At 40.1% G+C, this 26,940-nt stretch overlaps 1 protein-coding gene across 3 annotated transcripts in view; it reads left to right on the top strand.

Moving 5' to 3' along the window:
• The first annotated feature begins 21,544 nt into the window (after window positions 1-21,544).
• The window catches only part of LOC138349579 (probable tRNA (uracil-O(2)-)-methyltransferase), a 143,144-nt gene continuing 137,748 nt past the window's right edge, over window positions 21,545-26,940 (top strand). For 2 of the 3 annotated variants that reach the window (XM_069309424.1, XM_069309423.1), the window contains exon 1: window positions 21,561-21,986. The gene's annotated coding sequence lies outside the window, so the exon portion shown is untranslated. Of the gene's footprint in view, window positions 21,987-26,940 lie in introns of all 3 variants that reach the window. The other variant, XM_069309422.1, reaches the window with a different exon arrangement.

Raw genomic sequence — 26,940 nt, 5'->3', positions numbered from 1 at the left:
GGTGCCATACAACGCCGGGGTAGCTGTCTCGAGATCACCACTACCCACCTGCTGCGTCATCAAGACTGCAGTCATTCCAGCAGTGTTGGAGGAGAGGTCAAGAAATGGAAAGCACGTAGCAGTACTCAAGAATTTCGCCGGAAGATTAATGATTACGTCATCTGAAGTAACAAGAAAGCAGAAGTAAGGCGGTCACAGGTGGAAGGCACGGTTTCCCTACAGAGTACCGGGACTCGCCAATAGAAGGTCGCAAAATTGTCTCCTTTGGCCTAAAGTCGGCGGTACGAGGGTATGCACAGTTGGTGTTTACGGCCTAGTAACCTGGTGACATCAAGAAACGCCTGAGATGACGTGAGCAATGATGGAAGACGAGATTCACCTGTTCTGCAAACAAGCAACCCGCCTCTACGACCTTCTAACATCACTCCTGCTAAGAGACGCCGTTGGTACATCCAGTTCTGCTCTGCTGTGGTCATCTGCGACAAGTTTAACATCAAGACTACCGTGTGAACTGTGATTAATACGAAGGCGTGTGGACTGTCGAGAGCAAGATTAATGGCCGAAGTAACAGTATTCTACAGCTGTCACTTGGCACTCAGCTCTACTACACTCTGTCGTCATTCAGGAGTACCGGATGGGAGTACAAGAGGACCAGGTATTGATGTCTACACATGAGAAGAAGCAAGATCGACACCGTCATCGTCAGCGACTACATTCAGCATCCAGCAGCATCGATTTTTTTTTTCTCGTTTACTCAATATGAACAATTGATACAAACAACAAAGTTGGCTCTGAACATCTGTGTAAAGAACATCTGGACACTTTTGTTTAAATGTTGAAAAACAGAGTTAGAATCAATTCTTTATAAATGTTGAAAAACAGATTTAAAATAATTCTGGTATAATATATGAATTTTGCTCTATAAATTGGTCAGTAATCAAAATCGAAGCCCCTGTGTAATTGTCTCAGCCCAGAACAAACGGTTATGGAAAATTATGTTGTGCTATTTTTTTCAGAATGTTTGAACACAGGAGAGGCGGACCAATATAAACATTGACGTACACTTCTAGTGAGTGAGAACACTTGGCTGTACAGTCAGCTGAAACCTGTGATATAGTATAGGAATTTTTTTTATATTTTTAGATACATGTAATAAACGTTAGGTGTGTTCCTTGATGGGGAGTGGTTAGTACACGGATGAGTACCTGATAGTTCCGTAGTACGCTCCCGGATGACTGAAAGTTCAGTCTGAAGATATACTCTAATGTTTGTTTGAGCACGGTGTGGCCGGCTCTAGAGGACACATGGACTTGGCTAGTGAAGAGCCAAGAGAGTTTAATAGCTAGTTTTTGATGGTAGAGTAGGGACATGTTATTTAGCTATGTCAGTAAGGGTAGGATGTATGTTTCCTGATATTGGAGGATTGCTGTCAGTTGACAGCTGAGAAATTTATGAAATATGAACATGTTCATTATGATGTTGGACTATTATTTGTCAAATTTTATTAGTTAGGTTAGCTTTTGTTTGTGGCATGAGTTGAATTGTGGGTTTGGATACTAAACCTCGTGAATTTTAACAAATTAACAAGGTTTACTAAGTGCTTGTGCGGGGGGGTTGTAACAAACTAGGCTGTTGTAAGAATTATCCAGAGTGGTTTATCGACAAAAGAGAATGGGAAGCTGAGCCGCATGGTGACCTGACCCCCAGGGGAATTCGCGGTGGAAATAACCGACGCTTTGTTCATATCTGCGTATAATGAATCATCCTATAGTATTCAGTAATTTAGAGAAAATTAGCCTTTATTCATTTTGCATTAAAATTGTATTGTATAATAGTACTGGATACAATATCAAGAGTATTCTAATTATTGAGTTTAAGTCACCATCAGTGACGTCACGAATCAGATCTAACTTTTGAGGCGGAGTGACCGGCGGTCATAGGTCAGCAGGGTTGACATGTCTAATATTTCTCAAAGTTTTAATAACCATTTTTGTGATCGGGAACAGCTCTGCCGTTAGAGGCTTGTGTAATTTATTTCAGTAAAATAATTCAACTAGTCTGGATCAATTAAGTACAACCGAGTTTAATTGTTATAACTTAAACCTTGCTAGTAACTGGGTAGAACTTTGACTAGGCGCAAGGATACAATGTTCTGTCTGGGGGAGACGAGACAAGGGAAAAATCAGTGTGGTCACGGAAGCAGCTGGGATAAGAGGTCAACATCTTACCTCTCCCCAACAAGACCAGCACAACACCCAGAGCTGTGGTCGCCCAAGGTATAGTTGCTATTGTAAATTATAGGGATAGTCTTCTCATTTGCCATTCAGGTCAAGTAGGGAGTGTTAAAGTGATAGGGAGTGAACACATTTAGATTTTGTTTTTAGTTTTCTTTTAATAAATTAAATTTGTTATTAATTTGCATTTTATTGTTTCCATGTGTTTTATGTGTATACTTGTCCTGGTCACGTGGTCCACACGAGGCAGAGTTGCATTGGGCGCCGATTCTAACATCGAATCGGAATCATCATTACCGTGTAATTTATTCCACACTCAAGGTCATCGTTTTATAGTGGGGATCAAGCCCCCTAGGTTGATTAATTAGCGTGATCGATCCAGACCTCGATCATTGCTCTTGTATTACTGGTCTGGTGGTGGCAGCAGAGGTGACTCTAGGGTTTTGTTCAGAGCTTAGGTCACGTCATACTGGGTGTAGAATCCTAAGTCGGTCAATCGTCTTAGGACCACGTGGCGTGGAGTTGGCTTTGTTAAAAGTTTTGGAGTCCCTTGGTTTAGAAATAAAAGTAAGAATACGGGTAGAGGGAGTAGAAAGAAGGAAGTAAAGAGAGAGGGACCCAAACCCGTGTTACAGTGGCACGATGGTCTTGTGTACAAATTAGCAGACTTACCAGCGCAAAACTGGACCCTCCTCAGGCTGATCAGAAATTTCCTTAAGAATAGGCAAGTTACCCCCAGCTTCAAGGCAAAAGAGGCCGCAGCCTTCACCCCAACAGCTGGAGTCCCCCAAGGATCATGCTTGAGCCCGGTTCTCTTCAACATCTTTGTAAATGACCTACCCCAACCAGAGTATAGGGACACCATTATCGTACAATTTGCGGACGACGTAACACACGTAATAACATCTAACCCTAGCATCCAAGCGGCCAAGCATGCAACTGTAACCCGTAAGGCAAACGTAGAACTAGCAAGGACTGCTAACTGGGAAAGGAAATGGAGGATCACCACTAACCCAGAAAAGATCCAATTAAGCACTGTCGGCTGTATGGCCTTCTCTATTGAAAATGAGGGGGGAATAAGAATCAGGGGTGAACCCATAGCCATCTCAAACTCCAACACAGTGCTCGGTTACAACTTCAACAGGCTACTCAACTCCTCCCAGTACGTATCCCAGAAGACAGCGATGGCCCGGGGCTCACTGGAGAGGCTCTTCCGTTTCAACCAAGCCCCATCCCACATCAAGCTCCACCTGTACAGAATGATCATAAGGCCTAGCTTGGAATACCCCTACGTTCCCCTGAACCTCACCAACAAATCCAACATGTTGAAGATTCAACGAGTACAAAACAAAGCACTTCGCTTTGCAGAGGGCCTGACTCTGAGGGACAGGGTAAGAACTGACCTGATCCATGAGACGCTCAACATGAAGCCAATGAACATTAGGCTCAGCTACCTGGCCAGAAGACAGCTGTACCGTATGAAGAACATGTATATGTCCCAGACCCAGAAGATCCCTTCGTAGCAGAAAACACCACCAGCGACTACGAGATCCACGAACCACCACACAGAACCAGAAGAATCACTCTCCAACAAAAAGTGATCAGACATATCCATGATGAGGCCTTCCCAAGCCCTCAGATACTAAGCGGTCTGCCAGACGATCCAGATGAGTGGCCCATCCCGGACCCAATCTACACCAAATGAAGAATAAAGAAAGAAAGAAAAAAATAATAAAATAAAAAAATAAAAATAAAAAAAAAAATAAATAAATAAATAAAAAAAAAAAAAAAATAATAATAAAAAAAAAAAAAAAAAAAAATATATAAATAAATAAAACACCTACAAAAAAATATAAAACCAAAAAACCATTTGTCGTGGCGTCAGAAGTGTAACTACCCTGATGTTTCTAAGATTAGCCTCCTTCAGCCAACTCCATCGGCTCTAGTGCTTTAGGACACCAACAAGGTCACAAACACTAGCCCCCCTTCCCCAGCCAATGTACTGACAACCCAACATAACACATACACAAACAAACAACACATACAAAAATGTCAACCAATGGTGGACAGGCCACCGAACTTTCAAACCTCCTCTCTCTCTACACCCGCATCCTCTTCCTGAATTTCATCTCCCCATCCCTCTACCTCCCCCATCCTTTCCATTCCCTATGGACATCAATCCAATCCGTCCCTAGCAGGGAGGCTGTCGGCCGGCAGGGCGAGACAGTCTCTGTCAAGCTACAGACCCCCCCCCCCTCTATCCAGCTATAGGCAGAGACACTTGGTGAGTTGAGCAGTAAGGTGACTTGGTCGTGTTTTACAAGTGTTGTGTGATGATCAGGGGCAGCCAGTTGTAGTGTTCTCAGATTCTTGGAGGATGACTCACTTTGAATATTAATCTTTAGCATTTTTATTGGATTGCTTAAGTTATGATATTTATCATGAAAAATATAATTGTTGAATTTATTATTTAAATGGTCTTTCATTGTGTTCCTAGAAATTTTGAGTTGAGGTGAGAAAGCCTCTGTGTTTACTGGTTTCATGGTTTAGAATGAGTACAGGATAGAGATGGGACATATCAATAATGACCTTGATAACATCTTTTGAGAATTTTGTGATACAGACAAGTTCCATTCCTTGTCTTGTATGTGATGATCTAGAATGGATGGTGGCAGCATTTCGTCTTCTACTATCTACTCTTCTACTTCTACTATCTACTCTTCGACGTCTACCAATCTACACCTCTCCCTCCACCCCTCTCTAAACTCTCACTTTCAACTAACTTTCAACTTTCAACTTCCCAGCCATGTTAAAGACTGTACCTCTCTCAACCAGTTTAAGATAAAAACTAAACACTACCTAATAAATTCCCTGTAACCTACCTCACTCCTCTATTGTCAACCCATGTCTGTAATTTGTTTTGTTTTGTTTTTTGTTTTTTTTTGTTTAATCAACACTGTTTGTCAACCTATTGTATTTGTGCTGCTTTTTCAGTCATGTTCCCCCTTTTTTTTATCTTTATTTGTATTTGTTCTCAACACTTTTTATTCTTTATGCTCAATTAGTATTAAGTTCTAGATATTAATGTTTTTCTTGCCCAAAACGCATTGCGTTTTAGTGGCTTAGGCTTTGTATGTACTAGCTCTATCTATATATCAATCCATTAATGTAACATCACTTGTATGTATGTATGTACCTTACCTGAATAAACATATTTATGTATTTATTATTTATATAATGACCCTCCTCGCTCCTCCCACCTCCCTACCTCTCACCCCAAACCCTCACTAATTACTTCACTATTCATTTCTTTCCTTTCGTTTTCGCTTATACGTTTGGGGCAGTGAAATGTATTCTAGAGTTCTCTCTAGAGTTTCGGGTAACTGATCAAGTGACGGCGCCTTGTAGTCTTAGCACCTAGGTAGTCGAATACCTAGGTTACAAGGTGTTGAACGAGAGAGGCATGCCTTAGGAACTCTGAGAGTGCTCTAGAATAGTTAGCTAACTGGGGACGGGATAACGGACTAGAGAGAGCTGTTTCCCCCGGCCTCGTTAGTTAACTGGGGGGTGGAATAATGGACAAGATAGAGCTATTTCCCCCACCCCCCGTTACATCGTAACATAACTTACCTTACCTTACCTATCATACCTAACCTAACCTAACTTATCCTGCTTAACCTAACTTACCTACATTACCTAACTTAACCTAACTTTACCTACCTTACCTAACTTAACCTGCTTAACCTAACTTACCTACCCTACCTAACTTAACCTAACTTATCCTGCTTAACCTAACTTACCTACCCTACCTAACTTAACCTGCTTAACCTAACTTACCTTACCTTACCTATCATACCTAACTTACCTAACCTAACCTAACTTATCCTGCTTAACCTAACTTACCTACCCTACCTAACTTAACCTGCTTAACCTAACTTACCTTACCTTACCTAACTTAACCTGCTTAACCTAACTTACATAACTTAACCTAACCTAACTTACGTAACTTATCTTACCTATCCTAACCTAACCTAACTTGCTTTACCTAACTTAATCTTACATTCCCAAACTGATGTATCCTAACTTATCTAGTCCAGCCAGACATGATCTAACTTACATAATTATTCCTGCTTGTCTTTTGTGTTTCGTCAATCATTGTCTCATATTCATTTACTCATTTCAAGGGTTAATTTCTCAAATGAACGATTTTGCATTTCAAGTGTTATTTGTTTAAGATTGTGTGTTTAACCATTTCAAAGCATTTTTGTTATATACGGGAATTTACTCGTTTCAAGGGCTAATTTCTCAAATGGTAATTTTGCAGATCAAGGGTTATTTGTTAAAGTTCATCAAGTTAATAATAATTAATAATAATAATAATAATTTTTATTTAGGCAAAGGTACATACATAAAGAGATTTTACAAAGTTTGTTGGCTTTATAGATAAGAGCTAGTACATACAATGCCTAAAGCCACTATTACGCAAAGCGTTTCGGGCAGGAAAAAACACTACTGACTAAAGCTTAAAACTAATGGGTAAAAAGAAAAAAATGCGTTGAGTACAAATAAAAATAGAGGTAAAAGAGGGGGGAACATTGTTGAAAAAACAGCACAAATACAATTACAAATTATTACAGAAAATTACATTAAAACAGCGTTGATTTGAAAAAAAAAAAAAAAAAAAAAACATACATGGGTTGACAATAGAGGGGTAAGGTAGGTTACAGGGAATTTATTAGGTATAGCTTCGTTTTTAACTTAAACTGGTTGAGAGAGGTACTGTCTTTAACATGGTTGGGAAGGTCATTCCACATTCTGGGCCCCTTGATTTGTAGAGCATTTCTGGTTTGATTAAGTCGTACTCTAGGAATATCAAAACTGTATTTATTTCTGGTGTGGTGCTCATGGGTTCTGTTACAACCTTCTATGAAGCTTTTGAGATCAGGATTGGCATTACAGTTTAGCGTTTTATATATGTATAGTACACATGAGAGAATGTGCAGTGACTTAATGTCTAACATATTCAGGGATTTGAGTAGGGGTACCGAGTGATGTCTGGGGCCAGAATTGGATATTGTCCTAATAGCAGCTTTGTGTTGAGTAATTAGAGGACGTAAGTGATTTTGGGTAGTAGAGCCCCAAGCACAAATACCATAGTTGAGATATGGATAGATAAGGGAGTAATAGAGTCACCAGGGCAGGGCGTGGTACATAATATCTGATCTTAGAAAGAATGCCCACAGTTTTTGAAACTTTTTTTGATATGTTTAGAATGTGTCCCTGGAAATTCAGCTTGTGGTCAATGAGAATGCCAAGGAATTTGCCATCTAATTTGTTACAAATTTGGGTATTGTTTATTTTGAGATTTATTTGATTAGAGGATTTATTGCCAAACAGAATATAGAAAGTTTTGTCAATGTTAAGGGTGAGTTTGTTGGCAGTTAGCCACAGATGGACTTTATTTAGCTCAGTATTTACTGTGGCATTTAGAGCAAGGGGATCAGGACTGGAGTAAATGAAGGTTGTGTCGTCAGCAAATAGGATTGGTTTGAGGTGTTGGGAGGCATTTGGAAGGTCATTAATGTAGATGAGAAAGAGGAGAGGGCCAAGTATGCTGCCCTGGGGAACACCAATGTTGATGGGTAGGGTGGGAGAAATTGTATTATTCACAGAAACACATTGGAGCCTGTCAGTAAGGTAGGATTTGAGGTATTGTAGGGAGTGTCCTCTGACACCATAATGATGTAATTTAAGAAGAAGGTTTTGGTGGTTGACAGTATCGAAAGCTTTACGCAGGTCCACAAATAACCCAACAGGGAACTCATTTTTATCAAGAGCTGTATGAATCGAGTTAAGCATACTAATAAGTGCATCGTTAGTGCTTTTTTTGGGCCTGAAGCCATATTGGCAAGGGCTAAGTATATTGAGTTTGGCTAGATATGAGTAAAGCTGCTTATAGATTAGTTTTTCAAAAATTTTTGACAAGTTTGGCAGGATTGATATAGGTCTGTAGTTGTTAACATCTGTGAGATCACCACATTTGTGGACAGGCGTTACTCTCGCTTTTTTTAGAATATCTGGAAAGGTTTGGAGTTCAAGTCACTTGTTGAAGAGCAAAGCAATAGCAGGGGCTAAAGATCTGGAGGCTTTTTTGTAGATTAAAGTTGGTATCTCCTCAAGGGCACCAGACTTGGTTTTAAGGGAAAGGATTATCTCATTGACGTCAATGGAATTAATAGGCTTTAGGTACAGAGACTGGGGATAGTTCCCTGTAAGATAGTCCTTAATGTCAGTACTGGAAGATGGAATATCATTAGCAAGGGATGAACCAATGGAAGAGAAGAACCTATTGAACTCAATAGCAGAATCAGAGGCTGAAAGCTGACCATCGTTATTAGACAGGAGAGTCAGTTTGTTATTTAAAGACTTCTTTGATCCCAATATTTGTGAAATTGTTCTCCATGTTTGTTTAATGTTGCTCTTTATTTGGGTAAATTTATCTTCGTAGTATTTAGTTTTGGCTCGTCTAATTATTTTAGATAGCAATAATGAGTAATTCTTTGAGAATTCTTTGGAGACAATTCCTAACCTATACTTTTTCTCAAGGTCATGTTTTTTATTAATAGATTTAAGTATTCCCTTTGTAAGCCAGGGATTGTTAAGCCTTTTGGTTGTGACTTGTTTTGTAAGCATAGGACAGTGGGTATTATAAAGGCTAAGAGTTTTTTGAAGAAAAGATTGAACTGCTAGGTTGATGTCCTCTATGTTACCTAACTCGGACTCCCAGTTGACATTATCAGTAGCAGTTATAAAATTGTCTATAGCAGTTTCATTGTGTAGTCTAAAACGTATCTCTCTTGACCCAAGAGGTGGTTTGCTAATGTTAGTTAAGAGAAATGTGGGGTAATGGTCTGTAGTGCTATCGGTGATTATACCTGAAGTAAGCGGAGAGGTTATATTTGTCCAGATGTGATCTAGAGTCGTGGCAGTGCTATCAGTGATTCTAGTAGGTCTAGTGATTAAGGGTATGAGGAAGCAGGAATTCATACAGTTGAGGAAGCAGGAATTCATACAGTTGAGGAAGCTAACAGCAGTAGGGTGTTCTGGCTCGCAGAGGTCAATATTAAAGTCCCCTGCGATAATTAGGTGGTTTTTGTTCAGTCTGTTATCAAGTATTAGATTTCTAAGGTTTGAGTTGAATTCGGACACATCAGTGTTAGGAATTCTATAAACTGCACCCACAGACAGGATAGACTCGGCACCCTTGACTCTGAAGCTGGCGAAGATATACTCCCCATAGCAGTCTCTAGTTCTAATTTCTTTTAAGCATGTTACTTCTTGGTGGTAGTAAAGAGCAGTGCCACCACCTCTCTGAAGTTGACGACAGTTGTGGATTGGTGAGTAGTTAGGCATGTTAAAGAGTTGAGTAGTATCATCTTTCAACCATGTTTCAGTAAGTATAATAAAAGAGAATTTGTTGTCAATAGCTTCAATCAAGGCACTAACATCATCGAAGTGTTTACCTAGGGATCTAACGTTCAAATTGATTACAGAGATATTGTGACTATGAGTTAATACATTGTTTACATCATGTGCTGCAAAATATCTGCAATTTAGATCATTAAAGTGATTATTGTCATAGATAGTGGATAAGAGGTTAAGTTCTGGGTCTATACTTGACTGCATAAAAAAAGCTGATTGCAGGAAAAACAAGAAAAACAAAAAGAAATAAATGTACACAATACTGTACCAAACAAACACAAAAGGGGCTTACAGGGGTACAATGGAGTAAGGGAGTATGGCTAGGCTAGGAAACCTAGGTAATGAATGAGATTAAAGAAAAAAACATATAAACATGGTGTGACGATAATCTCCTTCAAGAGATTGAGCCTGCTCTTCCCTCCACAAATACGTCATTACAAATATATAAAACTACTATGGAAGAAATGTCCAACAACGACAACAACATCTCCAAGGTTTGCCAGAGAGCAAAACGTATGCAGCCAGGAACACCTGCTCCAGCTCAAACCGCCAAACTACCTGTCTTGTTGCCGGCTCCTCGCTGATTGGCCGCCGGTCTGGCTGCAACTGCACTCACCCACCATACTACTTGATGTCTGGGGCCGCCACGACCTCAGTCCTCAGAATATTCAGTGCTTTCATACGGTTAACACTTCTTCCTGGTAGACGAAGCCTTGCCTAACGTGTACTGAGAGAGGTGATAGCTTAAAGCCAATATTCCTGCACCTCTCATTTTATTGTATATTGCACAGCTTGTTATTGCTCACTTGTCTTAACGTAACTTTTCATTTTTTCATTTAATTATTCTTATTATTTTGATTGATTGATTTTATTATACGAATTTGTATGTCCATTTTATTCATGTTTTGTTTATCTAACTTAATTAAAATTCCATTGTTAAAATTTACTTGTGTTTTGTGTGTCTTCTCCTTACCTTACCACAGACGAAGTTCCAGATTTTCTATTTTTTTTTAATTTTATGTGACGAGGCCATACCCCTAGCTTTGAACAGCCGAACACCAACGCGTTACCGTCACACATGGACTATACAAAACACAAGATATAGATATACAAAACAAAAATATAAACAAGACTAGGCAATACAAAAAAATTGAGCAAAAATGAAAAATGAGGTAGATTGCTTACAGGTACTCTCAGGTACACTGTAAGTAACAATAGATAGATAATATATATCAATATAGATAAGAATGTCACGATACAATAAGATGAGCAGTTACAGGAACAGATGAAAGCAAATCTGCTGTAAAATAGAAAGTAATTATAGCAAAACTCAACAATATAATAATATAACAATACAATAAGAGCTTACAAAGTATTGAGTCTGCTAAATTAGAGAATAATTATGGCAAAACACAACAATAAATGCAAGTAAACAAAAGAATTGAAACAATTAGAGGTAGAATTAAGGTCACTAGATAGCCATGGAGGATACACAAGTTTGGTGGAGAGAACAAAAAATCAGTAGAGACTGTCAAGATGAATGTATACAAAAATTTGACAAATGATAATTGTAAAGTAAAATAATCTTAAAGATAAAATTTTTTATTAAGCTTAGTTTTAACTTATAATTAGTATGAATTTAATTAAAAGAACAAAAATGAGATCAATAATTGATTTCAATAAATGATATAGATCAATACAAATAAATTTAAAATATAATTGGAATAGGGTAAGATTAGATTTAAGAGTAAAATTTTACAATGAAACTGAGGTAGATGCTTGCATAAGTGCATGGAGACTTGATGGATTATTAAGGAAATTATATGAATGAGAGAACATTAGGTAAAAGGTAAGGCAGAGACAGCACCTTAGACAAAGTTAGATTAAGTTAGGTTAGGCTCAGGCACTGAAAGAGTTATTTTAAGTACTGGCATTGGTCGGGTTCAGGTTTTCAGATATACCACAATCACTTAAGAAGGCCAGGAGTTGTTGGTCACATTTTGGTCACATTTTGGTTGTTGGTCACAAGTTGCTCATAAGTTGTATTTATTATGTTTGTTATCATTTATTCTTATTCCCCAACCCCTTAACCTAACCTCTTGTAATCTTAGTGTATTTAGTAGGTTCTATCATATGTTCTTATTCCCCTACCCTTTACCCTAACCTTTCAGATGTAGTTTATTGTGTTTTTGACGTACCCTTGCGGGTAGAGTATATGTGGTTCGTATGGTAGATATTGTGGGTATGGTAGATGTATCGGGTATTATAGATGTATCGGTAATGTTAGTTGTGGGTATTGTAGATGGGGCAGGAATGGTAGATGTGTCAGGCATGGTAGATGTGGCATTCAAGGTACAAGTTTCAGGCACGGTAGATAAGGCGCGAATGGTAGATGTGGTGTGTATGGTAGATGTTGCGGGTAAGGTAAATGTGGCGGATATAGTAGTTGTGGAGTGTATGGCAGATTTATTGGTTATCGTAGATGTTGAGGGTATGGTTGATGTTTCAGGTATGGAAGATTTTTTGGGTATGGTAGATTTATCGGGTATTGTAGATGTTGGCGGGTATGGTAGATGTGGCAGGTATAGTATAGATGTTGCGGTTATGGAAGGTGATCGGGTATGATAGATGAGGCGGGTATTGTATATGTGGAGGGTACGGAAGATGTAGCAGGTATGGTAGATTTGGCGGGAATAGTAAATGTGTCGGATATGGAAGTTGTGGCAGATATGGTAGATGTATCTGGGATGGTTGATGTGGAGGGTATGGTAGATGTGGAGGTATGGTAGATGTGGTGGGTATGGTAGATGTGGTCTGTATGGTAGATGTATTGGTTATGAAAGATGAGGCAGGTATGGTAGATGTTGCGGGTATGGTACGTGATAGGATTTGTAAATGTGACGGGTATTGTATATTTATCGGGTTTGGTAGATGTTGTGGGTATGGTAGATGGGGCGGGAATGAAAGATGTGGTGGGTATGGTAGATGTGGTAAGTATGGTAGAGGTGGCGGGTATGATAGATGTATCAGGTATGCTAGATTTGGCGGGTATGGTAGATTTATCGATTATGGTAGATGTGGCGGGTATGGTAGATGTGGCGGATATGGTAGATTTATCAGGCATTTTAGATGTTGCGGGTATGGACAGTTAGGCGGGTATAGTAGATGTGGCGGGTATGGTAGATGTGGCGGATATGGTAGATGTGGTGGGTTTGGTAAATGTGGCAAGAATGGTACATTTGGCGGGTACGATAGATGTGGCGGGTATGGTAGATGTCGTGGCTATTGTAGATTTATTGGGTATGGTAGATGTTGCATGTATGGAAGTTGTGGCAGGTATGATGGATGTCTTGGGTATGGTAGTTTTTGCAGGTATGGTACATTTGGCGGGATCCTTCAGTGGTAGAGATCAAGAAGCTTACCAAGTCTAATTTAATATTGTTAGGCAAGGAATTTGGCCTCGAGTTAAATGACGCGGATAAAAAGTGGACTTTGGTGAATGAAATATTACAACATTGCATGGATCAAGAACTATTGCCAGGTGATACACCTTTATGCCAGCCTAGCCAAGCGGAAAGTGCAGCTCATAGGGACAGAGAGTTAGCTCTAGAGTTAGCAAAAATAAGACTAGAGGAGCAAAGACTCAAAACCGAGGAGGCTAAAATTAGAGCGAATACCACGGGACTACCACCTGCCGGGGATTCAAACCCCAGACATTATGAGAAAAAGCATAACTTGCGTGAAATTTCAGAGTCGGACCCTGAAAGGTTTTTCAACCATTTTTAAAGATTGGCCAAGTCCATGAACTGGCCAAAGGAAGAGTGAGTGAAAATCCTACAGGGAAGACTTAGGGGTAAGGCCCAAGATATTTTTATAAACATGCCTGACAAAGAGTGTTTTGAATGTAGTAAAGTCAGGGAACGGATTCTGAGGGCATATGAAATTACGCCTGAAGCTCACCGCCAAGCTTATCGCAACCTTAGGCCTACTCACAACCAACCGCTCACTGAATTTGCTAGTGAGCAAATTAGATTGTTTGAAAAATGGATTTGCTCAGCTAAAGCCGAAACATACGAGGCACTTAAGAATTTGGTTTTGGTGGAAAACTTTATAGATAATATGACAGAGAATGTAGCACATTACATTAGAGGAAGGATAGAGGTAGATTCTAAAATAGGGGATTTGGCCAAGATGGTAGAAAACTACCAGTTGGCGGGCAAAAGGCCCAATAAAAATAATTATACCCCACAGAGTAGCAAAACTTATATCCACAGCCAGTCCAGACCAGCTCATTCTAACCCTATACTAATGCACCTTCTGTTTCAGACATAACTAACCCTGTTAAATTGTCTAGCCCCACGACACCTAAGAGTGAACCGAAGGGCAATCCTGTTAGTAATGTCTCTTCTCCCCGACGTAGCTGTGGTCACTGTAAACGTCCAAACCACATTACTAGCCGTTGTTGGCAACTGTACCCGGAAAAAAGACCCAATGCTCTTGTTGTGACACAGGGCTTGAGGCCTTCGGAAGGATTAGGGAGTAAGACCTCCAACCCACAGTGGTTGGACTTGCTTACCCCATTCTTATCGAAAGGGAGACTACTTTTGTCTGAGGGTTCTTCCTGGAAGGACGTGGTGATCTTCCGAGACACCGGTGCCATCCAGACTTTAATTTTAGAGGGTGCATTGCAAGGTGTCAACATTCTCGACACTGGAAAGTGGTACTGGTCGAGGGTGTCACTAGTGATACTCGAGCAGTACTCCTCCGTAAGGTTACCCTGGAATCTGATTTCCACAAAGGTGTTTGTACAGAGTCACTTCGTACCTACCTTTTCATAATGTTGATGTAATATTGGGTAATGATTTAGCAGGGGATAAGGTAAGGGACTCCACTTCCTATTATGTTGCCTACCCCTAAGGTTTTCCTGGATCTACCCGCTGCAGAGGATAATGTTGTGTACCCTGCATGCGCGGTGACCAGGTCTATGGGACTTAAATGTAAGGGCAGCCCTGTGCTTGCCAAGGTGGTAAATCCCGAGGACACGAGGAACTTTCCGAGTGGTGAAAGCCAAGTGGACCATGCAGACACATTCATGGCCCGACTCGATGACGTGGCCGAGGACATTGTGGAGAGCCTGCCACCGCCGCCTACCGAGAGTAGTGAGGAGGTGGAGGAGAACACTGTCGAGCTTCGGCCAATGGCATCTGACCAAGGCCTGGACGCCTCCTTGAGTGAGTTACAGAAAGCTGACCCCAGTCTTGCAGAATGCCACGAAGTAGCCATCTCTAAGGAGGAAATTGTAGACGCAGCAACTGGGTACTACTACAATGATCAGATTTTGATGAGAAAATGGAGACCACAGAGTGCTCCCTTGTCAAATAAGTGGGAGGTAGTCCACCAGGTTATGTTGCCGACCTTCTATAGAGAAAGAGTTTTGGCAGCTGCTCATGATGATCCTATGGGGGGACATCAAGGTATTAATATTACTTATCACAAAATCTGCAAGTATTTTTTTTGTCCCAAGCTGAAAAGCGATGTGGCAAAATTTTGTAATGCATGTATTGCTTGTCAACTTGTTGCGAAACCAAACCAGACTCCACCTAAAGCTCCTCTAAGGCCTATTGTCGTGCCGGAGGAACCATTTTCTCATGTGGTAATGGACTGTGTTGGACCATTACCTAGAACTAAGTCTGGTAATATTTACCTAATCACAATGATGTGTATCACAACCCGTTACCCAGAGGCTTTTGCTGTGAGGAACATCCGAGCAAAGACTGTTGTGGCTCGTATGTTGCAATTTTTTTCCACTTTTGGACTGCCTCGGGTCGTGCAAACTGACAATGGTACTAACTTTAAGTCTGATATTTTTTGAACAATTTTGTAAGGACCATGGAATAACTCATAAGGTTTCCAGCCCATACCATCCACAGAGTCAGGGGGTAATTGAACAATTCCATCTAACTCTGAAGCAGATGTTGAAGACATCGTGCGAGAGTTCCCACACCTTCTGGGATGAGAACTTGCCGTATGTTTTGTTTGCTGCTCGAGAGGGGTTAAAAAGTTCACTGGGTTGTTCTCCTTTTGAGTTAGTCTTTGGCCATAAAGTTCGTGGACCCTTGCAAATGTTACAGGAGAATCTGTTAGGGAACGTAACGTTAACCGAAGGTTCGGCTTTCTTTGCGCAACACCACCAGAGACTCAAGGACTGCAAGGCGGCTGCACTAAAGTATCTTGGGAAGGCCCAAGAAAATATGAAAGAACGAAATGATGCTAAGGCTAAGTTGTGGATATTTCAGCCTGGTGACCCTGTCCTGGTATTAAAGCCTCGACTAGGGAACACTGTCCCACAAGTACGAAGGCCCCTACATTGTGACAGAAAAGACTGGGGACCTCACGTACAAAGTGAGGCACTCTGACAAGCGTAACCAGGTAATGCTCGTACACTTGAATCAGCTGAAGAGGTTCCAGGACCCCAGGCCCATTGCACTAGCCAATGTTTCCATTTCCAGTGAGGGAGGGGATGATTGTTCTGGGGACCCAACTAATCTCATTCTCAATAATTCTTGTTCTGTGAATGCTGTGGAGGAGGGACTGTCCCATTTGCAGATGGCCAAACGTGAAGAGGTGCAGTCGTTGCTTGACGAATTCTCCAGTCTGTTCGGGGAAGTCCCGACCCAGACTGATGTAATTTACCATGATGTCAAGTTGACGGACTAAACCCCCATTTGCCTTCAACCCTATCAAATGAGTCCGGAAAAGAAGGCCATCGTACGGAAAGAGGTCGACTTCCTACTCCAGCACAGCCTCATCCGGCCGAACCAGGACTCTTGGTGCTCGCCCTACCTTTTGGTCCCCAAACCAGACGGCTCCTGGCGATTATGCACCGACTATCGGCAGCTCAACAAGGTGACCATTGTGGATGCCTATCCGCTGCCCCTCCTCGAGGACTGCATCGACGAAATAGGGAACGCCACGTACGTCTCGAAATTCGACCTCTCGAGGGGGTATTATCAGATCCCGCTCACTGAACGTGCTAAACAACCAACTGCGTTCATAACACCCGATGGTGTCTTTGAGTATCAAGTGTTACCGTTCGGCTTGCGTAATGCCCCTGCCACGTTCCAGAGACTCATGAACTCTTTGCTCGCTAATGTGCCAAATTGTCGGGCGTATTTAGATGACATTGTGCTCTTTGATAGTAATTGGGCTGACCACATAGCTAGGTTACGCCAGTTGTTCACAGTTTTGAAAAATGCAAATCTAACCTTAAATGCAAAAAAGTGTCATTTTGGCCAAGGCACAGTGACGTACCTTGGTTATGAAGTGAGCCAAGGAAAAGTGTTACCTCGGCAAGATAAAATCAGTGCCATTCTGGAGTATCCAGTGCTCCAGTCTAAAAAGGACATTCAAAGGTTTATCAGTATGTGTGCGTACTATCGACGCTTTTGTCAGGACTTTTCCAGTGTTGCCACTCCTCTCACAGACTTGTTGCGGAAGGCCGTTAAATTTAAGTGGTCATCAGACTGTGCAGAGGCATTGAAAAATTTGAAATCGATCTTAGCTTCCGCCCCAGTGCTCGCAAGTCCAAGGTTCGACTGATCATTTAAAATTCATGTTGACGCGTCTGACTCGGGTGCTGGTGCATTGTTGTTGCAAACTGGGGATGATCAAGTGGAACACCCAGTATATTATTACTCTGTTAAATTTGACAAGGCGCAACGCAACGCAATTATTCAGTGGTAGAAAAAGAGGCGTTGGCACTAGTGTTACCATGTCAAAAGTTTGAAGTCTACCTCACAGGTAATATAGTGGAAGTGTACACGGACCATAACCCACTTGTATTCATGAATCAGATGAAGGAAAAAAATAAACGCATCCTCAGGTGGGCATTGTACCTTCAGGACTTCAATCTTTCCATTATCCACCTACCGGGCCGCCTCAACGTGGTAGCCGACGCTCTGTCCCGGTTACCTGAGTAACATTCATCTGAGCCACAGGAAGCCATATACCAACTGTCATGCTATAGTTATTTTTTTTTTGTAGGTTCTCCTGTGACATTAAATATTCCGTGTCCAATTTATTTACTTCCCTGTTTTCTTTTGTGTGTTTTTTCTTTCAGAGAATTCCTTTGTACTTTTCTTGCAGAGAAATTCTTTTTTTTGATTGATTTTCTTTTTTGGCAGAGATTTTCCTTTTTATTCTCTAGCTTTAGCTTTAGCTTTGTTGTCCATAGGGAATGGAAAGGATGGGGGAGGTAGAGGGATGGGGAGATGAAATTCAGGAAGAGGATGCGGGTGTAGAGAGAGAGGAGGTTTGAAAGTTCGGTGGCCTGTCCACCATGGGTTGACATTTTTGTATGTGTTGTTTGTTTGCGTATGTGTTATGTTGGGGTGTCAGTACATTGGCTGGGGAAGGGGGGCTAGTGTTTGTGACCTTGTTGGTGTCCTAAAGCACTAGAGCTGATGGAGTTGGCTGAAGGAGGCTAATCTTAGAAACATCAGGGTAGTTACACTTCTGATGCCACGACAAACGGTTTTTTGGTTTTATATTTTTTGTAGGAGTTTTATTTATTTATTATTATTATTTTTATTTTTTTTATTTATTTATTCTTCATTTGGTGTAGATCGGGTCCGGGATGGGCCACTCATCTGGGTCGTCAGGCAGGCCGCTTAATTAGTATTTGAGGTCTTGGGAAGGCCTCATCATGGATGTGTCTGATCACTTTTTGTTGGAGAGTGATTCTTCTGGTTCTGTGTGGTGGTTCGTGGATCTCGTAGTCGCTGGTGGTGTTTACTGCTACGTAGGGATCTTCGGGGTCTGGGACATACATGTTCTTCATGCGGTACAGCTGTCTTCTTGCCAGGTAGCTGAGCCTGATGTTCATTGGCTTCATGTTGAGCGTCTCATGGATTTGGTCAGTTCTTACCCTGTCCATCAGAGTCAGGCCCTCCGCAAAGCGAAGTGCTTTGTTTTGTACTCGTTGGATCTTCAGCATGTTGGTGTTGTTGGTGAGGTTCAGGGGAACGTAAGGGTATGCCAGGCTAGGCCTTATGATCATTCTGTACAGGTGGAGCTTGATGTGGGATGGGGCTTGCTTGAAACGGAAGAGTCTCGCCAGTGAGCCCCGGGCCATCGCTGTCTTCTGAGATACGTACTGGGAGGAGTTTAGTAGCCTGTTGAAGTTGTAACCGAGCACTGTGTTGGAGTTTGAGATGGCTATGGGTTCACCCCTGATTCTTATCCCCCCCCCCTCATTTTCGATTGAAAAGCCCATACAGCCCACAGTGCTTAATTGGATCTTTTCTGGGTTAGTGGTGATCCTCCATTTACTTTCCCAGTTAGCAGTCCTGGCTAGTTCTACGTTTGCCTTACGGGTTACAGTTGCATGCTTGGCCGCTTGGCTGCTTGGGTTAGATGTAATTACGTGTGTTACGTCGTCCGCAAATTGCACGATAATGGTGTCCCTATACTCTGGTTGGGGCAGGTCGTTTACAAAGATGTTGAAGAGAACCGGGCTCAAGCATGATCCTTGGGGGACTCCAGCTGTTGGGGTGAAGGCTGCGGCCTCTTTTGCCTGGAAGCTGGGGGTAGCTTGCCTATTCTTAAGGAAATTTCTGTTCAGCCTGAGGAGGGTCCAGTTTTGCGCTGGTAAGTCTGCTAATTTGTACGTCCCTCGTCGCAATCAAAGCTACCTGTTTTTGCTTGCGAATTGAGCTTACGGCGTCGTAGATGATGTTTATTGCGTGCTGGGTTGATCTATGTGCTCGAAAGCCAAACTGTTTTTCTGTGAAGAGGTTGTTGTACTCCATGTAGTAGTTAAGACGGTTTGACATGATTTTTTCAAAGCACTTGCCTATTGTGTCTAAGAGGGAGATTGGACGGTAGTTGCCAGGTTGGTGGGGGTCTTTCTTGGGTTTGGGAATGAATATCATCTTGGCTGACTTGAATGCTACAGGAATGTGACCCGATGCGTTGAATAGGTTGAGTATGGATTGCAGAAGATTGCCTGGTAGAAGTTTGATCTGCAACGCTTTGATCCCCGATGGTCCTGGGGTCTTATCTCGGATGCTTTTGATGACTCCTCTCATCTCTAACATAGTTATGGGTCTTGTTTGAGGGTTGTCAGGTCTATCAGCGGGGTGCTGTGAAGGGAGGCGTCGTTTTCAGTTGTCCATTGGTTGACACGTTCAAAGTGAGCGTTGTTGAAGGCTCTGCTGTTTGAAGCCGTGAGTGTCTTTTTCCATACTGCGCCCATGAGGTCAGCCTGGTCTTGCGGGTCTTCTATTTTTTCTTGTTGTCCTTAAGCCAAATTGATGCTTTAGTCAGAGAGCGCTCCCTTTCCCAGATTATTTACACTGATGGATCCTTGCATAAGTCCTATGGTGCAGCTGGAAGTGCAGTTGTTGTGACAGGGAGAGATGGTTCCATCTCCCATGAGTGTGGAGCGCGTCTAAGTAACTGGGCCTCCACTCTTCAAACAGAATTGGTTGCCATAATCCTTGCACTAGACCGCGTATATGAATCCAAAGTTGACACGGTAATTGTAAGTTACTCCTTGTCATCCTTGACTGCCCTCAGCGCCCCAAGGCATAACTGTGACGTGCTTATCTCTGAAGCTAGACATAGATATAGTGAAATAATCAATGATGGAGTGAGAGTTTGTCTCCTGTGGATTCCTTCCCATATTGGTCTCCGAATGCATGATAAAACTGATGAGCTAGCCAAGACTTTTGCTCGTAAAGAGGGAATTGATTACCAACTTGGACTGCCTTTGAGCAGCCTGAGGGCAGCAATGTCCCAGGAACATCAACTAAATTTCAGAGACTTGAGGCAAAGTGAAATTCACAACAGTTACTCCATCTATCATCATTCTATTATGCAGGAAGTACCGCACGTCTATGGGTCATCCAATAATGTTAGCAGACTTCTAGATGTTACCACTGCTAGGCTTAGGCTTGGCTACAAGTACCTCTGGGAGTTTGTAATATCTGCTGATGTAGATTTGACTAAATGTAAACTCTGTCAGCATAACTATTCGCATACTTTGCGTCATTATATAATGGAATGTGAAAAAATTGCGGAATTTAGTGATAACACCATTAATAGTGTCCAAGAAATGTGTAAGTACTTCATTCATAATGATGTGCTGCCCGAAATCTTAGCGAAGTATCCAAAATTTGCTTACTGTAGGTAATGCATGCACATGACTGTAAAGCTGCCGCCCAGTTGGGTGGGTGTGCAGCAAGACTAATAACTGTGTGACTCACTATAGATGTAAAGTGCCTTGTATATATAGTGACTGTTGTGAGCCTCTTGTAATGTCACTTGTGACACCTCTTTGCGTCACTTGTGACACAAAGATTATTGATGTGTGTATTTGTGTGGGTGATTAGATATGTATGTGTATGTATATGTGTATACGTATATATATATATGTACATGTATGTATGAGGGTGTGTACATGTGTATACAACATTGATAATTTTGTAACTAGCGTCAAACATTGTTATTTGCTTAGCTAAACGAACTAGAGGGTTCAGTTCCTGAACCGATTATGTGCCTCTGTAATCCTTTACACCACCGCCCACGGGATGGGTATGGGGTGCATAATAAAGAAAGAAATTGAAGAAATTGAATTGCTACCTCATCCCTTTGTGTGTATTTTACCTCAATAAACTTATTTCAATTTCAATTTCATATTACATATTAGGCGTTTACCTTTAATAACTATTATTATGTACATGTATAATTATCACATAATAAAGATAATAGGGATTTACCCCAAAACTGGCCACAATCTTGTGTTTTGTGCGTTCGATCATGTTTGTGGGCATTCGGACGTGTGTTTACGCTGGCGGGCGGCGTTCTTACCGAGCTCTGATTATGTCCATCATGTCACTTCGTCGCCCCTAAATCAACACATGTCACTAAACTTCATTTAATAACTATATGCCTTTTAAGTAGGAGATTTTAACTGCTAATAACATTAGATGTGGTTTTAATATTGAGCAATTATATTTATATACGAAACGTACACATTTTGTGTGGGAAATGGTCAAAATATGTGTTGTGTGTGGTGTGTGGTGTGTAGCAAGTGTGTAGTGTCTGGTGAGCGCCTGGAGGCCGGCCACCAACATGGTGCGGTTATACTCTCTCCTCACCGCCCCCTCTACTCCTCACACTGCCACACAACTCTATAAGCATTTGTTGAAGGAGTGCAAGAAGCTGCCAGAAGAGTGTCGGCCCTACTACCGTCATTACATAAGACAGGTGAGGGTGTTGGGCACTCATAACTAAACTATTTATAGTTAATAATCATTAGATTAAATTTGCCTATGTTTATTATTCAACTTTTTTCTTTGCTTTCATTTATTACCTAGGTTGCCTAGCCTCGCCATACTCCCTTACTCCATTGTACCCCTGGCTTTGCCTGTGTCTCAAAATGCAAATTATTTATTTATTTATTTATTTATTTATGCATATACAAGAATGTACATAAGGAATGTGAGGATACAAATATGGTAATTACAGTCTTGTAAAGCCACTAGCACGCGCAGCGTTTCAGGCAGGTCCTTAATCTAAGAAAATTTTAAGGAGGTAAATACTTGCAAAATTTATAGACAAAAAAATGATAACAGTTACATGAAATGAAAAAAAAGATGAGAGAAAATTGTAGGTACAGTATATTAAAGCACATAGGTAGCTAAGATTGATTGCAATGACAGCTTGAATGGTAGTTGACAAAAATTGGTAGTCACAATACAGCATATGGCTAGCACATAAAAGAAGACAGCAATGAACACAATGATAAGGTTGTTTGATATTACATAAAAATTAGGAGATTGGGTAACACTAGGTACAGAGCAAATTTAAAGCTCAGTGTAGGAAACTAAGAAGATGAAGTTAGGTACTTTTTGGTTTTGCTTTTAAATAAGGCAAAAGTTTTACAGTTTTTCAATTCACTAGGGAGTGAGTTCCATAGACTAGGTCCCTTAATTTGCATAGAGTGTTTACACAGATTAAGTTTGACCCTGGGGATATCAAAGAGATATTTATTTCTGGTGTGGTGATAATTATTACTTACAGTATAGCTGAGAGTACTTAAATGTTTATTCAGGTATGGTACATACATACAAGAGATATTACATAAATTGATCGATTTATAGATAGAGCTAGTACATACAATGAATAAAGCCACTATTACGCAAAGCGTTTTGGGCAGGAAAACCATTAATGACTAAAACTTAATACTAATTGAGTATAAAGATATAAAATGTGTTGAGAACAAATAAAAATAAAGATAAAAAGGGGGAAATATGGCTGAAAAAGCAGCACAAATACAATTAGGTCGACAAACAGTGTTGTTTAAGAAAACAGACATGGGTTGACAACAGAGGGGTAAGGTAGGTTACAGGGAATTTATTAGGTAGTGCTTCGTTTTTATCTTAAAATGGTTGAGAGGTACAGTCTTTAACATGGTTGGGAAGATCATTCCACATTCTGGGTCCCTTGATTTGTAGAGCATTTCTAGTTTGATTAAGTCGTACTCTTGGAATATCAAAACTGAATTTATTTCTGGTGTGGTGCTCATGGGTTCTGTTACAACCTTCTATGAAGCTTTTGAGGTCAGGATTGGCATTACAGTTCAGCATTTTATATATGTATAATACACATGAGAGAATGTGCAGTGACTTAATATCTAACATATTCAGAGATTTGAGTAGGGGTACCGAGTGATGTCTGGGGCCAGAGTTGGATATTGTCCTAATAGCAGCTTTGTTGAGTAATTAGAGAACATAAATGATTTTAGGTAGTAGAACCCCAAGCACAAACACCATAGTTGAGATATGGATAGATGAGGGAGTAATAGAGCGTCACCAGGGCATGGCGGGGTACATAATATCTGATCTTAGAAAGAATGCCAACAGTTTTTGAAACTTTTTTTTATATATTTAGAATGTGTCCCTGGAAATTCAGCTTACGTCAATGAGAATGCCATGGAATTTGCCATCTAATTTGTTACAAAGTTGGGTATTGTTAATTCTGAGATTTATTTGATTAGAGGATTTATTGCCAAACAGAATATAGAAAGTTTTGTCAATGTTAAGGGTGAGTTTGTTGTCAGTTAGCCAAAGATGGACTTTATTTAGCTCAGTATTTACTGTGGCATTTAGAGCAAGGGGGTCAGGACTGGAGTAAATGAAGGTTGCGTCATCAGCAAATAGAATTGGTTTGAGGTGTTGGGAGGCATTTGGAAGGTCATTAATGTAGATGAGAAAGAGGAGAGGGCCAAGTATGCTGCCCTGAGGAACACCAATGTTGATGGGTAGGGTGGGAGAAATTGAATTATTCACAGAAACATACTGGAGCCTGTCAGTAAGGTAAGATTTGAGGTATTGCAGGAAGTGTCCTCTGACTCCATAATGATGTAATTTAAGAAGAAGGTTTTGGTGGTTGACAGTGTCAAAAGCCTTACGCAGGTCCACAAATAATCCAACAGGGAACTCATTTTTATCAAGAGCTGCATGAATCAAGTTAATCATACTAATAAGTGTATCGTTAGTGCTTTTTTTGGGTCTGAAGCCATATTGACAAAGCTAAGTATATTGTGTTTGTCTAGATAAGAGTAATGCTGTGTGTAGATTAGTTTTTCAAATATTTTTGACAAGTTTGGCAGGATTGATACCAACCTAGGAGATACCAACTTTAATTTACAAAAAAGCCTCAAGATCTTTAGCCCCTGCTATTGCATTGCTCTTCAACAAGTCACTTGAACTCCAAACCTTTCCAGATATTCTAAAAAAAGCGAGAGTAACCCCTGTCCACAAATGTGGTGATCTCACAGATGTTAACAACTACAAACCTATATCAATCCTGCCAAACTTGTCAAAAATATTTGAAAAACTAATCTACAAGCAGCTTTACTTTTATCTAGCCAAACACAATGTACTTAGCTCTTGTCAATATGGCTTCAGACCCCAAAAAAGCACTAACAATGATTAACCATATTAACGATGATTAATCATATTAGTATGATTAACTTGATACATGCAGCTCTTGATAAAAATGAGTTCCCTGTTGGGTTATTTGTGGACCTGCGTAAGGCTTTTGACACTGTCAGCCACCAAAACCTTCTTCTTAAATTGCATCATTATGGAGTCAGAGGTCACTCCCTGCAATACCTCAAATCTTACCTTACTGACAGGCTCCAGTATGTTTCTGTGAATAATTAAATTTCTCCCACCCTACCCATAAACATTGGTGTTCCTCAGGGCAGCATACTTGGCCCTCTCCTCTTTCTTATCTACATTAATGACCTTCCAAATGCCTCCCAACACCTCAAACCAATTCTATTTGCTGACGACACAACCTTCATTTACTCCTGTCCTGACCCCTTTGCTCTAAATGCCACAGTAAATACTGAGCTAAATAAAGTCCATCTTTGACTGACTGCCAACAAACTCACCCTTAACATTGACAAAACTTTCTATATTTTGTTTGGCAATAAATCTTCAAATCAAATAAATTTCAGATAAACAATAATCAAATTTGTAACAAAATAGATGGCAAATTCCTTGGTGTTCTCATTGACCACAAGCTGAATTTCCAGGGACACATTCTAAATATTTCAAAAAAAGTTTCAAAAACTCTTGGCATTTTTTCTAAGATCAGATATTATGTACCTCGCCCTTCCCTGGTGACGCTCTATTACTCCCTCATCTGTCCTTATCTCAACTATGGTATTTGTGCTTGGGGTTCTACTACCTAAATCATTTACGTCCTCTAATTACTCAACACAAAGCTGCTATTAGGACAATATCCAACTCTGGCCCCAGACATCACTCGGTACCCCTACTCAAATCTTTGAATATGTTAGATATTAAGTCACTGCACATACTCTCATGTGTATTTTATATATATATATATAAATATATATATATATATATATAAATATATATATATATATATATATATATATATATATATATATATATATATATATATATATATATATATATATATATGTCGTACCTAGTAGCCAGAACGCACTTCTCAGCCTACTATGCAAGGCCCGATTTGCCTAATAAGCCAATTTTTCCTGAATTAATATATTTTCTCAAATTTTTTTCTTATGAAATGATAAATCTACCCATTTCATTATGTATGAGGTCAATTTTTTTTTATTGGAGTTAAAATTAACGTAGATATATGACCGAACCTAACCAACCCTACCTAACCTAACCTAACCTATCTTTATAGATTAGGTTAGGTTAGGTAGCCGAAAAAGTTAGGTTAGGTTAGGTAGGTTAGGTAGTCAAAAAACAATTAATTCATGAAAACTTGGCTTATTAGGCAAATCGGGCCTTGCATAGTAGGCTGAGAAGTGCGTTCTGGCTACTAGGTACGACATATATATATATATATATATATATATATATATATATATATATATATATTAGTATATTTTGGTAGCAGTCTTTCCTGTAGACATATATTATTAAATATGACCGAAAAAGTAAGATTAATAATTCTAACACGAATTTTCTCAATCTTTCGTACATTTCTTTTCACTGTTGGAGGTAATTCAAAAATCAATTCTCCAAAATTCATTTTTATTTCTAGTCTGACGCGACACGAGCGCGTTTCGTAAAACTTATTACATTTTCAAAGACTTAAGTTTACAAATACACAACTGAATAGAACTTACGCATCTCCGATTTTGTTTATATCTACATTTGAGTGAGGTGGATGGGGTGAGGTGGCATTAATAGGGTATTAATTTCATCAACACAAGACAGAACAAGAGGTGGCATTAATAGGGTATTAATTTCATCAACAATGAAATTGATGTATTAATTTCATCAATAAAATGTCATATAATAATTTCGGTCATATTTAATAATATATGTCTACAGGAAAGACTGCTACCAAAATATACTAATATATATATATATATATATATATATATATATATATATATATATATATATATATATATATATATATATATATATATATATATATATATATATATATATAAAACGCTGAATTGTAATGCCAATCCTGTCCTTAAAAGCTTCATTGAAGGTTGTAACAGAATCCATGAGCACCACACCAGAAACAAATACGTTTTTGATATTCCAAGAGTATAACTTAAACTAGAAATGCTCTACAAATCAAGGGACTCAGAATGTGGAATGACCTTCCCAATCATGTTAAAGAC

The sequence above is a fragment of the Procambarus clarkii genome, chromosome 65, assembly GCF_040958095.1.
Source record: "Procambarus clarkii isolate CNS0578487 chromosome 65, FALCON_Pclarkii_2.0, whole genome shotgun sequence".
Taxonomy (NCBI): domain Eukaryota; kingdom Metazoa; phylum Arthropoda; class Malacostraca; order Decapoda; family Cambaridae; genus Procambarus; species Procambarus clarkii.
This window is presented reverse-complemented; position numbering and strand designations above follow the sequence as displayed.